Here is a 15,860-nt window from a genome sequence, read left to right as displayed (position 1 = left end):
CGGGGGGTATACCGGGATGATGCCCGCACCTGCAGGCATCATCCTGGTACCGTTTTCTTCAGCAGGCAATTGGCTTTCCAGCCATAACAACCGATGCGGCTAAAAGCCGCTCGGCTGTTATGCCGGAGAAGCGGGAGAGGTCGCCCCCCCCCCTCCCGCCGCCTCCCGCCGATGTTACCGGTGCTCCCGTCCCAGCTTCGTTCCAGTCTCCTCATAGTAAACACGGAAGCGACGTCATGACGTCACTTCCCGTTTACTCGGCTGCCAATGGCGCCAGTTTAAAAAAAATATACGGTATTTAGAATCGCCGTTTTCGGCGATCTGAATACATTGAAGTGTAAAGGAGGGGTGGGGGGTCTTTTAGACCCCCGATCCCTCCATAAAGAGTACCTGTCACCACCTATTTCTGTCACAAGGGATGTTTACATTCCTTGGGACAGCAATAAAAGTGATCACATTTTTTTTTTTTTTTTTTAAACAATTTAGTCATTTTAAAATAAATAAAAAAATGTAAAAATTTTTTTAAAGCGCCCGCCGTCCCCACGAGCTCGCGAAGCAAAGAAAACGCATACGGAAGTCGCGCCCGCGTATGTAAACGGTGTTCAAATCCCACATGTGAGGTATCGCCGCGATCGTCAGAGTGAGAGCAATAATTCTAGCACTAGACCTACTCTGTAAAGCTAACCTGGTAACCGTAAAAAAAATTTAAAGCGTCACCTATTGAGATTTTTAGGTACCGTACTTTATCGTCAATCCACAAGTGCGTGCGATTATAAAGTGTGACATGTTTGGTATCTATTTACTCGGCATAACATTATCACATTATGCAAAAAAATTGGGCTAATTTTACTGTTTTTTTTTTTTAATTCATGAAAGTGTCCCTTTTCCCAAAAAGTTGCGTTTAAAACACCGCTGCGCAAATACCGTGTGACATAAAATATTGCAACAATCGCCGTTTTATTCTCTAGAGTCTCTGCTAAAATAATATATATAATGTTTGGGGGTTCCAAGTAATTTTCTAGCAAAAAATATGGATTTTAACTTGTAAACACCAAATGCCAAAAATAGGCTTAGTCATGAAAGGGTTAATATTGAAAATATGACTGATTATGCCAAAATACTCTTTCATTTAAGGATAGCAATCACATGAAGCCATTTATTATGACATCGTTTTTTGGATCCTTTTTAAATCATAATGATAACAGAAATCCCCCAACTGGCCCTGATAAAAAGTTTACATAGCCTGCAATGTTTTGCCATGGTACAGACACAGAAGGTGGCACACACAGGTTAAAATGGCAAATAAAGGTTAATCTCCCACATTTGCGGCTTTTTAAATTACAATTGGTGTCTGTGTATGAATAGTCAATGGGTTTGTTAGCTCTCACATGGGTGCACTAAGCAGGCTAGACACAGCCATGAGGAGGTAGAAAAGAACAGTCAAATGACCTGCGTAACAAGGTAATGAAACTTTACAAAGATGGAAAAGGATATAAAAAGATATCCAAAGCCTTAAATATGCCAGTCAGTACTGTTTAATCACTTAAGAAATGTAAAATTAGGGGCTCTTTTGATAGCAATCCAAGGTCGGGTAGACCTTTTTTTTTCAAAATTGTCGGCCTTTTTTTTATTTGTTTAGCATAAAATAAAAATCCCAGAAGTTATCAAATACCACCAAAAGAAAGCTCTATGTGTGGGAAAAAAATGATAAAAATTTTGTTTGGGTACAGTGTAGCATGACCGCGCAATTGTAATTTAAAAAGTGACAGTGCTGAAAGCTGAAAATTGGCTTGGGCAAGATGGAGGGAAAGTGCCTAGTATTGAAGTGGTTAAAGTAATGTACTTAAAGCAAACTTTACTAGGATAAAGAGACAAATTGTTTATTTGGTAATGGACTATAGTGTGCTTTATTCTTTACATATACAGGGTTTCCTGTGGTTGGGACTGGACAGAGTGGTGAAAGGCCACTTTTGGGAGAAAGCCATCATACCTACATTGTTGCTTTTTGAGTGAATTGGGTTTTGACACACCCTCAACATGGGGGCAAGGTGCTTTAGGGTGGGGAGCACAGAGCCCCCCCAGCCCCAAAGCACCCACACCACCCATGTTGAGGGTGTGTCAACACCTAATATGGTCCAGGAGGGGGGGCATTCGCTCGCCCCCCCTATTCCTGACCTGACAGACTGCATGCTCGGATAAGGGTCTGGTATGGATTTTGGGGGGACTCAACGCCTTTTTATTTCTTTTTTGGGCATGGGAATTTCCCTCACAATCCATACCAGACTGAATGGTCTGGTATGGTCTGGGGGGGAGGGGGAACCACGTGCCAAAATTTTCTTTTCCATTTTGGCACGTGGTTCCCTTTCAAGATCCATACTAGACTCAAAGGGCCTGGTATGGATCCTGGGGGGGAAAAAAGACTTATGGTTAGACTGTCAGGTGTAAGGTAAAGTGCACCATGGGAACGGGTGTAACAAGCTCCAAAATTACAATAGATTACTAAATATAAAAGAATCATTTTATTACTTACATTCCTTCACTTTTAGAAAATGGCAAAAGCTCCTGATGAAGCTTTTGTATAACGCGTAACATGTAGGACAATTCGAGCTGAGTCATTTATGATACACTAATAGAGAAAAAGGAAAAGACTGTGCTATTCTAAAACCTGCCCCCTAAGCAGCAGCTCAAATCGTTATACCTACGACAGTCAAAATTGTATACAGTGGAGAGCTGCGCTAAAAATATAAGAAAGGTTTTTCTGTGACCGCAAAAACCCAAGAAAAAGGTTAATTAAGCATTTTCACTCAAAAAAGTAAATAAATAAACTGATTTAAATAATTAACAAAATAAATAAATAAGGTGTATGGAAAAATCAATTTCTCATATAAATAAATTATCATAAAGATATAAAAATAATCATAAAAAGCACCAGTCACAACTAATTGATATGTGTAAAGGAACTCCACAGGATGTGCTACCACAATATTACCATAAATAAATAAGTGAATGAATTCAAATGAATAATAAATATCTAGGAATCAAAAAACTCATCAAATATATAAATACAAATAAATAGAATGAAAATTACATAAATAAAATTCATACAGTGTATGTAAAACAAGAAGACACAAAATAGTCCACAAAAGTCCCATAAAAAATAAATATCAATTGATCCAATGTGCAATGGAAAGTGACACCAATAAGAAATCGTGTAACAGGGAATCCGCTGAAGCACCTCCACCAATGGATAATATGAGCCGCTTACCAGAGCGTAAGATCTCAGTGTTAAGTGAGATCAAAAACGTATTTGAAGAGGGTCTAGATGGACAGTCCTGGGAACCCCACCGAGCCTCTCTCTCCAGACACTCCAACCAGTTAGAACGTTAGTGCTCCAAAGTATATAAAAAACAAGGGAACACATGCATAGTGTAAAACCCTTTTAATGAGCTAATAAGTAAAAAGCAAATAAACTCACATAATCATCGTATAAATCAGCGATTTACAAAATCGAGCCGGCCGACTCTTGGCTACCGCCCGCACTTACGGGTTTACGTAGAACGCGGTGACGTCAGCACGCTGTTCCTCCCAAAATTTTATTTTATTATTTATTTTATTAATTATTTAAATGAGTTTATTTATTTACTTTTTTGAGGGAAAATGCAGAATTAACCTTTTTCTTGGGTTTTTGCGGTCACAGAAAAACCTTCATTATATATTTAGTGCAGCTCTCCACTGTATACAATTTATAATACACTGTGTGCATATTGTTCTTTTTATGTCAAATTACCATTTGCCAGATCTAAGTGTAACTATTCGAGTTTCCGATTGATACATGATCTAAGTTGACTACATTGACAGTGTAATCTGTATGGTCTGAGACAATTAGTGTTTTATGCAAATCTCTGTATGTTTTTTGCATTTAGTATTTTTTACTTTGTAAATACATTTTGTTAAACTCTTTAAAAATGTGTGTGTTATGCCTACAAAGTCCATCATTTTCAACAAAATTGTTCTCTAATAATTTCAAATATCGGGACGGGGCACGTTTTATCTTATATCGTATCCACAGCACCACTCTGTGGTGATACGTAATTAGTTCAAATTAAACTCAACTGCCTCTAAACTCATAGTTCCCAACTGCCCCTGATTTTGAGGGACTGTCCCTGATTTCGAGCAATGTCCCTCTGTCCCTCATTCCTCCTCATTTGTCCCTTATTTTGGTCTGATCTATATAGCTGTATATAAAAATGCACTTGTTTCTTTCAAAAAGTGTTTTCCAGCGCTAAAACTTTCACCTAATTTCTGAATTGCTGCATTTGTAAATTCCAAAAGCAAATATAAAAGAATAGTGGTGGTAAAAAAAGCACTTGTGGGTTTAACCAATCTTGTTTTTTTGTACAATTCTCCTTTAAGGGGGAGTGTCAAGGGGTGTGTCCTATACCTGCATACTTTTGCTGATAGGTGTCCCTCGTTCCCATCTCAAAAAGTTGGGAGGTATGTCTAAACTACTATAAATGACTGAGTGTACATGTACACAAAGGATAACATAGAGGAGAGTTCAGTGGCTGATGAAAAAAACGCCCAACTGCTCCTGTCCTTATGGTCTGTTTAGCAGCTGCAGTGTACATGAAGCCTAAAAGTGAAATCTTCTTTACAATAAATAATGAGTTTCTTGATGATATTTCTTCCTAATGACATTCATCTGTGTATCAGCTTTATACATATGCAGCAGGTATGCTAAAATCCAATGAAGCAAATAGTAGACTTGAAATACAAATACATTTTTGGTGAACCGGATTTTGCCTTCAGGGTTTTTCTTTTTTTACTATTTGCTGCCATATAGGTAAAACCTTTAGCTTTTGTTTGCTTTTGTACTCTCAGTATTTGTGTTGCTGATCCTATGTTCTTACTGAGTAAAGAAAAGCTCTGGATTTATTTCAAAAGAAGACCCCCTCCTCCAGATCTACAACATACTGTATATTAGAAGAAAGTTAGCAACTTGCTTCAGTTTCGACTGTGGGCTGGTGGTATAAATTACAAGAGTTCCATAAAGGTGGAAGAGCTCATTTCAGAACTTGTTGATTGGTATCACCTTGTATATCCACATATCGTTGTTCCTGGTTTATTAGTTTTCTGCCTGCATATTTTCTGTATTGGTAGAAACATTTTTCAAAGCTGCTATTTAGCTGGCAAACAATTTGACCTAGAGCAGTGCTAAAACATCTTATATAGGTTAAATAAATATAGTTTGTGCTTGTTCACATGCCAGTTGCTATGGGCCCCTGCTACTGTTGGCTGCTCTTCTGGTAAATTCTCAGTACAAAAATGCAGAGATATATACTTTGTATGCAAACATCTTTGAATCCCATATTAGTATGCGGTATTGTATTTCTCACAGATACAAAATCAATGGTATGAATTTCATATCCCTCTTTGCCGAGAGCTGGATAAAATATTGCAAACATATGTATTATCAGAGAATATGGCTTTTTTTAATTCTTGTCACAGCTTTCATTTTATTGCAAATTACTTATTTTAGTATTTTGTCAATGTAGTATGCAGAGAATTCCCTTTCCATAATTGTCTGTTTTCATTGAATGTCATTCTATTATAGCTGTTCATAGTAAACATGTTCATTATAAATCAGTATCTAGTGTTTTGTATTTGGGTGTATAATTACCATATTAATAATGTGAATATGTGGGTGGAAGCAATGTGGGCGAGAAACAAATGTGGAAGTTGCTAAGGAAAGCCATGAACTGTGTTTTACATTCACACTGTAGCGAAGTAAAATAATACAAAATATACAGAGAGAGCAGACAAGTAGACCCCAACTAAAGGTTCTGTTTCAAATAGGACAATACAGCTTTATGAACGGGAAGAATTTAAAAACCACTCCTACCCTCTTCATATCTCAGCTTAGTTTGTCTTTTCCACCATCCAGAAGCAGCACAATGTTGCTTGGGGCCCTATGTTTCTAGACTTCTTGCTGCTCTGTGGGCTTTTCACTTCTCTTTGCCTGGATCTTGGTCCCTGTGATGGAGGGGTGACTCAACCTGTGAAGCCTGTTGTGCCATGTGCCCTGTCCTCCTTATTCCTGTGGAAACTGTGAGCACATCCTGTGGATGCATAGCTGTAGTAGTGTGTGGACTTGGGTTGAAAGTAAAGTAAACCTTCACATTTTACATTAGGGGCCACGAAGTACAGGTTCTCTACCCCAGGGTAGACTTGAACCATCAAGATTGTAGCAAGTCCTCCCCTCTGCTTCAAGTAGCTCAGGAAATTTTGTTTTGAACACAAGAAAACATTACTTTTTATCCGCAGGCCATTAAAGTCCATTCAATTGGATGACAAACTTCCTAAATTGCCAACGAATACATCAAGGTGATTGGGAATTGAATAAAGAAGTGTTCTTAGTGGTTACTCAAAGGAGGGGGGAGAAGGTCAGTGGACCTCTTTACTAACAATGCAAACAAAAAGGTGGATCATTTTTTTCCAAGATTCTTGGAGCATAAATGCCCTGTCTCAAAACTGGGATTTCAAGATGGGATATGCTGTCCCTCCTCTCTCCCTCTGATTCCTTGGATATTCAAGAAACAAAATCAGTCCAAGTGCAGAAAAATTCTGATTGTTTCTGGGTGACCCAGGAGAACGTGGTTCTTGTACCTTCAGAAATTTGCTCTTTAACCACTACAATACAGGGCACTTTCACCCCCTTCCTTCCCAGCCCAATTTTCAGCTTTCAGCGCTCTAGCGCTTTCAGTGACAATTGCGCGGTCATGCTACACTGTACCCAAATGAAATTGTTATCATTTTGTTCGCACAAATAGAGCTTTATTTTGGTGTTATTTATTCACGACTCCGTTTTTTTTTTTTTTGCGATATAAGCGCAAAAAAAGCGGAAATTTGGAAAAAAAACAATATTTTCTTTTTTCTATTTGAAAAGAAATCCAATAAAATCAAATTTTGTCATAAATTTAAGCCAAAATGTATTCTGCTACATGTTTTTGGTAAAAAAAATTCCGTTAAGTGTATAATAATTGGTTTGTGTGATCACGGACATATGTACGCAAATGATCATGTACATATGTGTGCAGGTGATCACGTACATATGTGTGCAGATAATCATTGGGACATGTGATTTTAGTGGGACATATGTGGGGGACATGTTTTTATTATTAGGGACATGTGTTTTTATTATTTGGGGACATGTATGTTTTGGGGACATGTGTGTTTTGGGGACATATGTGGGGACTGTGTTTGTACTGTGTGGTGTGTTGTGTGTTTACACTACACTGATGATCAGTGAGTAAAAAGCTGTAAAAAGCAGCCCATACTCACTGATCATCAGCCGGCTGCAGCGTTCTGCTCTCCTCTCCTCAGTGGTGACTTCCGTGTGAGGAGAGGAGAGCCGATTGCCTAGCAACCGGCTGTTTGTTTACATCACATGACGGCCGTGATTGGACACGGCCGTCATGTGATCAGGAGGGCCAATCACAGAGCCCTCCTGCCGATCTGAGATGTGCCGTGTCCGGGTGACACGAGCACATCGGGATCGCGCCGCTGCGCGGGCACGCGCGCGCGATCCCGCTACTCCTGAATGACGTTCAGGAACGTCCTATCAGGAGTAGACGGCTCCCACCCGGCCGTATATATGCATTGGCCGGGTGGGAAGTGGTTAACCATCTTGGCCTCTTCCAATCAAACCAAATCTGCTATTTCAGGGACCAGTATTTCACCCAGGCCATATTTGTATTCCATTAAGGGCTTGGATGTGAGGGGAAAGTCCTAAAAGGCAAAAGATGTTCAGGTACTCTTCTGGTAAGTAGGAAAGTTGTCACTAGGAATATTTAGGTAAATGTTTGGAAATTTGTTTTTGGTGTTTTACAAAGAATTTTGTTTCCTTCCTCTCAATTCCATTTATTTAGCATTTTCTCTTAGCCCTTGTACACACGGTCAGACATTCCGACAACCAAATCCGTCGGATTTTGTCCAAAGGATTTTGTCTGACGGATTTTGTCCGAACCTGTTGCATACTGCCAGTCGGACAAAGTTGTCAGAAAATCTGATCGTACTTAACGTGATGAGGTTATTTCGTTAGGACGGGACTACATTCAGGCTAGTAGCCAATAGCTTTGGTCTAGGAATTTGATCTGAGCATGCGTGGCACTTTGTCCGATCGGAATTCTCTACACATGATCGGAGTCGGATCATGTTGTCGGAAAATTTTATAGCCAAGCTGGAAAACTTGGTTCGTCGGATACTCCGATGGAAACAGTCCGATGGAACCCACACACTGTCAGATTATCCGACAACACGGTCCTATCAGACATTGTTCATCGGAATGTCCAACCGTGTGTATAAGGGCTTAGAGTTAAGAATTTAACATTGTCTGCCTTTCTGGATAGATCATCCCCAGAGTAGACGATTTTATACAGAAAGACCCCAGAGTTTCTACATGGCCAAAATGACAATAAAAACTGGGCTATGCCAGTAAATTTTGGGTGTTTGACAGTAAATTTCAATATGGTAGAAAGACTGTGACCTAATTCTACTGCACAATTTTTTCAACGTTTAGTGACATTACATTCAAAATGTTATAAATATGAGGAATGTATTTTGAATGTCAGTGAATGTCTCTGGCTTCACCATATTTTAATAAATATGTTCCACAAAGATGGTGGTTGTTGTAGACATTCTTTTCACTATTTTCTTAAACAAATTTTTCAGATGCAATGCAGGCAGCATTTGCTGTTAGACATTTACAAAACTAAAAATGTGTAACTGGATGGATATTGTATGAAGAGAAACAGAATACAAGCACAAAGTTATAATCACACCTCTGGACTATGAATATGAAGGTATTATAGTAAATCATTAAGATTATTAAGCAGACAGTACATGCAATTTAAAAAGGTGTGTATACAAAAATATAGGTTAATTCATCTCGTGAAACTGCATGTACATTAGTTCTGTGGGGGCAAAATTGAATGTTATTAGGCTCGTTTTTCTCAAGGTTGAATGTGTGATTTAGGAAAATACTGCTTTATGGCCACTAGATGGAGCAGATGATCATAGGAAATTCATATTTCTCACACATTAGACCTGGAGAGAAAATAGCCCAATTTGATTTTGACCCCATTTGTACAAAATAATTTTTCAAGCAGTTTTACAGGACAAATAGCTCTGCAAATTATTTATAAATACACTTTTAATGCCGCGTACACAGGACTGGACTTTCCGGCAGACTAGGTCTGACGGTCTTACCGACTGACTTTCGGCAGAGTTGCGATGGACTTTCCGAACTAACGGACTTGGCCACACACGAAAGTCTAGTTGAAAGTCCGTTCATTTTGAATGACTAAACAAAGAAGTTCAATAGCCAGTAGCCAATAGCTTCCCTTGCGTTCTATTTGGTCCGTCAGACCAGCACACAGACAAATGTTTTTTTCCTGATTTTAGACTTTCGGAATTTAGTCCGTTGGATATATTTGAAACATGTTCTATTTCTAGGTCCGTATGATTTTTTTTTTTTAAATGATCGGACTAGCCCACACACGATCGGATTGTGTGTCGGACTAATACCTTCGGTCCTAGTCTGCTGGAAAGTCCGATCATGTGTATGTGGCATAAGAGTGTGCTTCAGCTTATCAGTATGTTGCCAAACATCCATCAAATTACAGACAAGCCATAAAAATGACTGTTTATAATGTCCGTTATTATGTTTATGGTGTCTATATAAAAATTTACTTTTCAACTTTGCTTGAGCTTAAATGAATTTCCTGGTCACCTGAGGAGTCTTGTGATGCATCATGTGACATGGCTAAGATACCCTGGGAAATACTTGGAATTGTCTGCAGCCATTAGAGATAGAGGAGGCATCGGCACTGGACAGAGGAAAGGAAGTGACTGTGACACTCGTGAATTCTTTGTTATTGTAGTAAAGGAAATCAAAATGGTTTGGGGTCAGTTTTATTAAAGGACAAGTACAGCCAAAGCTCGTTTGGCTATACTTCTATGGATCACAGAAGTGCAGTTCCACAGGAGTGAAGTCGAGATCCGCCCACATGGCTGGACCAGCACTTGGCTCAGCATCTCAGCAATCCACAGAGAGCCTGAGCCAGCTGCTCCCACCCCAACCACAGCCTAGAACTCCAGTGAGCAAGGGGGGGGGGGGTCAGAGCAGAGAGCAGTGACTAACAGTCGCCAGCTCACTGCTCAGGAAACTGTGAGAACCAAGTGGTCAGCGGTGTTAGATCACTTGGTTCTCAGGCCGCGTACACACGGGCGGACTGTCCGCCCAACTAGGTTCGTCAAACAGTTTGACAAACAGTCCGTTCAAAATTAGCATGAACGGACTCGACCACACACGACGGACGAACAGTCCACTGAAAACTTGCGCGATGACGTGAACGGCACGTACGACGGGACGAGAGATTCGAAGTCCTATACACTGCAATGCAACCTTCGGCGTGTAAATCCTTTCTGAGCATGCGCGGAACTTAGTTTGACGAACAAGCCTACACACGAGCGGACTGTCCGCTCAAACCAAGTTTCAGCGGACAGTCTTACGGAAATTCCGAAAAACTTTGTTCGTCAGACTGTCCGCTGAAACTGTCCGCTGAAGCCCACACACGAGCGGACTGTCCGCTGAAACACTGTTCAGCGGACAAAGTTGGGCGAACAGTCCGCCCGTGTGTACGCGGCCTCAGTGTTAGAGCCAGTGGGGGACAGATGCAACATTTGACTTATGCTGCATCCACCTAGGTAAGTATGATTGTAAAAAAATAACCCCATACTTCTCTTTTAAGATTGTTTGTTGTTTAAGTTGCAGTTAAGACTACAAATCAATGTCCTATTGATTTTTTTTATTACTCATACGAGGTATAAAGTAAAAAGTAAAATCCTTGATTTACAAATAAACATTTAATACAGAATCCACCCGGGACACAGGATTCACTGCACTATTGTTTTTTTAAAAAGAAAACATAGCAGAAACGGTTTACTTTAGACTGATTCTCTCTACCTGAATAGTTTAACAGAGCTGTCTTAACAAGCAATCACAATTTGGCTGGCACTTTCCCCTGTTATCTATTGCCCCATTGGGGAAATTACTAAGGAGGTCAGACACCACTAATTAATTAATTAATAATTAATTAATATTTGGATATTCCCCTACCCTAATGGCTGATTCTGATCCTAGGTTTAGTGCTGCAAAAACCTGATGGGCTGCACTGAATATTCATCTTAATGAGGTCAATGGACTGAATTCATTGATACATACAAGAGTTAAGTAATATCCTCCAGAGATAACATTTTGCAAATAAAGATCTTTCACCATAGCACATTCCCCCTTCTTGAATGTGTTGGATGGGCCTTCGTCCCTCATCTGCATGTTTTAGAGGCTGTGTGGGCTCTGCTGATTTCATACATTCTTTTTGGTCCTATTCTATAGTTCATACGTTTGGGTCAGAAGTTGACTCATTTGTATCTACTTTATTGGGTTTACCTAATATATTTCACCCTAAAAACTCTTTACTCTTGAACTAACTGTCCCCGTATATATGTTAAACTGGGGTGCCCCTAAAAAAAAAAAAATTAAAGTCAGCAGCTACAAATACTGCAGCTGCTGACTTTTAATAATCAGACACTTACCTGTCCCAGGGTCCAGCAATGCGGGGGAACGAAGCCCCCCTCGTTCCCCGCTCCGCTCGCAGTGCCGTCATTCGCACTGTGGGCACCCGGCTGTGGCTTCACAGCCGGGCACCCACTGCACATGCGCAAGCAGCGCAGGGCGCCGTGATATGCCGCACAGTCATCTGGGACACGTGACAGGTCCCAGATGACTGTGCGGTGCGAGGGGAAGTGATGTCAGCAGCCCGGGCAAGGAAGAAGGCAGACTACGAGGGACCCACTAGCAACAGGTATGTAGAGGTGAGTAAAAAAATTGTTTTTTCCAATTATTTCGTTATTTATTTCTTTTAAGAATTTTAAACACTTTTTTATTTTTTGGTGGCAACACCACTTTAAACATCTATTATGTATACTGTATTTTTTTGCTAAGAAGACTATACTAATATCCTGGAAAAGAGCAATCTGTCCCACTCTAACCATTTGGCTTAAATCGATACATGACAGTTTACCTCTGTATGAAGGAACCTTTGAACTCAGAAAAAAAAAAAAACACCTTTTTGATAAACTATGGCATAAATGGGTATTAATGGTGCCTTTTCTAAAGTATTCACCCCCTTGGCTTTTTATCTACTTTGTTACATTACAACCTTTAGTTCAATGTTTTTTTTTTTTTATCTGAATTATATGTAATGGATCAGAACACAATAGTCTAAGCTGGTGAAGTAAAATTAGAATATCCATAAAACTATTTTTCAGAAATAAAAAAATGGTAATTGGCATGTGCGTATGTATTCACCCCCTTTGTTGTGAAACCCATAAAAAGCTCTGATGCAACCAATTACGTTCAGAAGTCACATAATTAGTGAAATGATGTTCACCTGTGTGCAATCAAGTCACATGATTTGTCATTACATATACACACCTTTTTGAATGGCCCCAGAGCAGTGGCATAACTAGAACATTCAGGGCCCCGATGCAGGAAACCATGGCGGGCCCCCCCCGACCTCCGGACAGGGCTCTTTTCTCCGAGCCCGATGGTGGAACACCAGGGCCCAGTCCCAAGTGGGTGGCTGCATATAAAGGAACCGATTTAAAAAACATCAATTACAGCCACTGTGCCCATCAAACGCCACCACTGTACCATCTAATGCCACCACTGTACCATCAAATGTCACTACTGTGCCCATCAAACTCTGCCGCTGTGCCCATCAAATGCCACCGCTGTGCCCATCAAATGCCACCGCTGTGCCCATCAAATGCTGCCAGTGTACCCATCAAATGCTGCCACTGTGCCCATCAAATGCTGCCACTGTGCCCATCAAATGCTGTTGGTGTGCCCATCAAATGCTGCCACTGTGAATTCCCACCGCCCGCTCACTGTCTGCCCGCCACTTACCCTGTCTTGGTGGGGCAGCGGGTAACGGCCATGAGCGGGGTCCTCCATGCAGCTACTGCCATCCTCATCTCCCGTCCTCTCCTCCTGATGGGCGTCCAATAGCTGTGTCTATCGTTTCAGCCAATCGGGTGATGGGTAAAAGACCCCCACACCTGATTGGTGGAGAGGCCGTTCAGTGTTAGGAAAGTGAATATTAATTCACTTTTCTAACACACCTGGGTAGACTGTGAACGTCAAGCATGGCGCTCGCAGTTCACCTATTTTGAAGCCTATTTTCACCTATTTTGAACCCCCCCCCCCCCCCCCGCCGCTGTAATTCAGGCACCCGGCACCCCAAAAGGGACCAGACACCTAAATATGGGGGTGGCAGCGGTGGCCATGGATAGATTCATGCTATGCTATGCATGAGTCTATCCTTTGGTCATAGAAGGGGTGGAACCTGTGCACCCTTTTGGATGCACCGCCACTGATAAACACATGCACACACACACATGCATACATACACATACATATATGAACACACACACACATACATACATGCATGCTCTTACACACACACACACACACACACATACAAGCATGCTCACATGCACACATACAAGCATGCTCACACACACACAAACATACATTAATGCTCACACACATTAATGCTCACACACACACACACATACATGCATGCTCACACACACACACACACATACAAGCATGCTCACACACACACATACAAGCATGCTCGCACACACACACATACAAGCATGCTCACACACATACATGCATGCTCACACACACACACACACACATACATGCATGCTCACAAACATACAAGCATGCTCACACACGCACATACAAGCATGCTCACACACGCACATACAAGCATGCTCACGCACACACAAGCATGCTCACACGCAAGCATGCTCACACATACATGCATGCTCACACACACATACATGCATGCTCACACACACACACATACATGCATGCTCACACACATACATGCTCACACACACACATACATGCATTCTCACACACACACACATACAAGCATGCTCACACACACACACAAGCATGCTCACACACACACACGCACATACAAGCATGCTCACACACACACACACGCACACACAAGCATGCTCACACACATGCACATACAAGCATGCTCACACACACACACAAGCATGCTCACACACATGCACATACAAGCATGCTCACACACACATACATACAAGCATGTTCACACACACATACATACAAGCATGTTCACTCATACAAGCATGCTCACACACACACATACAAACACAAATACAGTAGATAGTCTTATTAAAAAAATGGCAGACATTTACCTTTCTGGCTTTTCCTGCCGGGTACTGCACTCTAGGGGGAGACAAAGAGCACACACAGCTTTCACTACTAAGCCTAATGTGAGGAGCTCCCCGCACAGTGCCGATTTCAGTTCGGCTGATGATCGGGGAGCTCCTCTCAGCCTTCCCTCCTATCGAAGAGTGCAGGGGGCCCTTGGGCCCCCCCGCAGCAAGGGGCCCGGTCGCCATGGCGATCTTGGCGACCCCTATAATTCCGCCACTGCCCCAGAGGCTGCAACACCTAAGCAAGAGGCACCCCTAACCAAACACTGCCATGAAGACCAAGGAACTCTCCAAACAAGTAAGGGACAATAATGTTGTGAAGTTCAAGTCAGGGTTAGGTTATAAAAAAAAATCCAAATCTTTAATGGTCCCTAGGAGCACCATCAAATCTTTCACAACCAAATGGGAAGAACATGGCACAACAGCAAACCTGCCAAGAGACGGCCGCACATCAAAACTCACGGACTGGGCATGAAGGGCATTAATCAGAGAGGCAGCACAGAGACCTAAAGTAACTCTGGAGGAGCTGGAGAGTTTCACAGCAGAGACTGGAGTATCTGTACATAGGACGACAATATTTCGTACGCCCCATAGAGTTGGGGTTTATGACAATGTGGCCAGAAGAAAGCCATTACTTTCAGCAAAAAACAAAATGGCAAGTTTTGAGTTTGTGAAAAGGCATGTGGGAGACTCCCAAAATGTATGGAGGAAGGTGCTCTGGTATGATGAGACTAAAATTTTACTTTTTGGCCATCAAGAAAATGCTATGTCTGGCGCAAAGCCAACACATCACATCACCCAAAGAACATCATCACACAGTGAAACATGGTAGTGGCAGCATCATGCTGTGGGGATGTTTTTCCACAGTCGGGACTGGGAAACTGGTAAGAGTTGAGGGAAAGATGGATGGTGCTAAATACAGGGATATTCTTGAGCAAAACCTGTACCACTCTGTGTGTGATTTGAGGCTAGGATGGAGGTTCACCTTCCAGCAGGACATTGACCCCAAACACACTGCTAAAGCAACACTTGAGTGGCTTAAGAGGAAACATGTAAATGTGTTGGAATGGCCTAGTCAAAGCGTAGACCTCAATCCAATAGAAAAGACTTAAAGAACTTAAAGATTGCTGTTCACAAGTGCAAACCATCAAACTTTATGGAGCTGGAGCAGTTTTGCAAGGAGGAATTGGCAAAAATCCCAGTGGTAAAATGTGGCAAGCTCCTAGAGACTTATCCAAAGCTACTTGGAGCTGTGATAGCCGCAAAAAGTGGCTCTACAAAGTATTGACTTTAGGAGGGCGAATAGTTATGCACATTGACCTTTTCTGTTATTTTGTCCTAATTTTTGCTTCACAGTGAAACATCTTCAAAGTTGTGGTCATGTTCTGTAAATTAAATGATGCAAATCCTCAAACAATCCATGTTACGCGAAAAATGTCAAGAGGGTGAATACTTTTGCAAGGCATTGT

This window comes from Lithobates pipiens, unplaced genomic scaffold (genome assembly GCF_037356315.1).
Source record: "Lithobates pipiens isolate NorthernLeopardFrog02 unplaced genomic scaffold, aLitPip1_a1.2 Scaffold_13, whole genome shotgun sequence".
Taxonomy (NCBI): domain Eukaryota; kingdom Metazoa; phylum Chordata; class Amphibia; order Anura; family Ranidae; genus Lithobates; species Lithobates pipiens.
Note: the sequence above shows the minus strand (reverse complement) of the source record.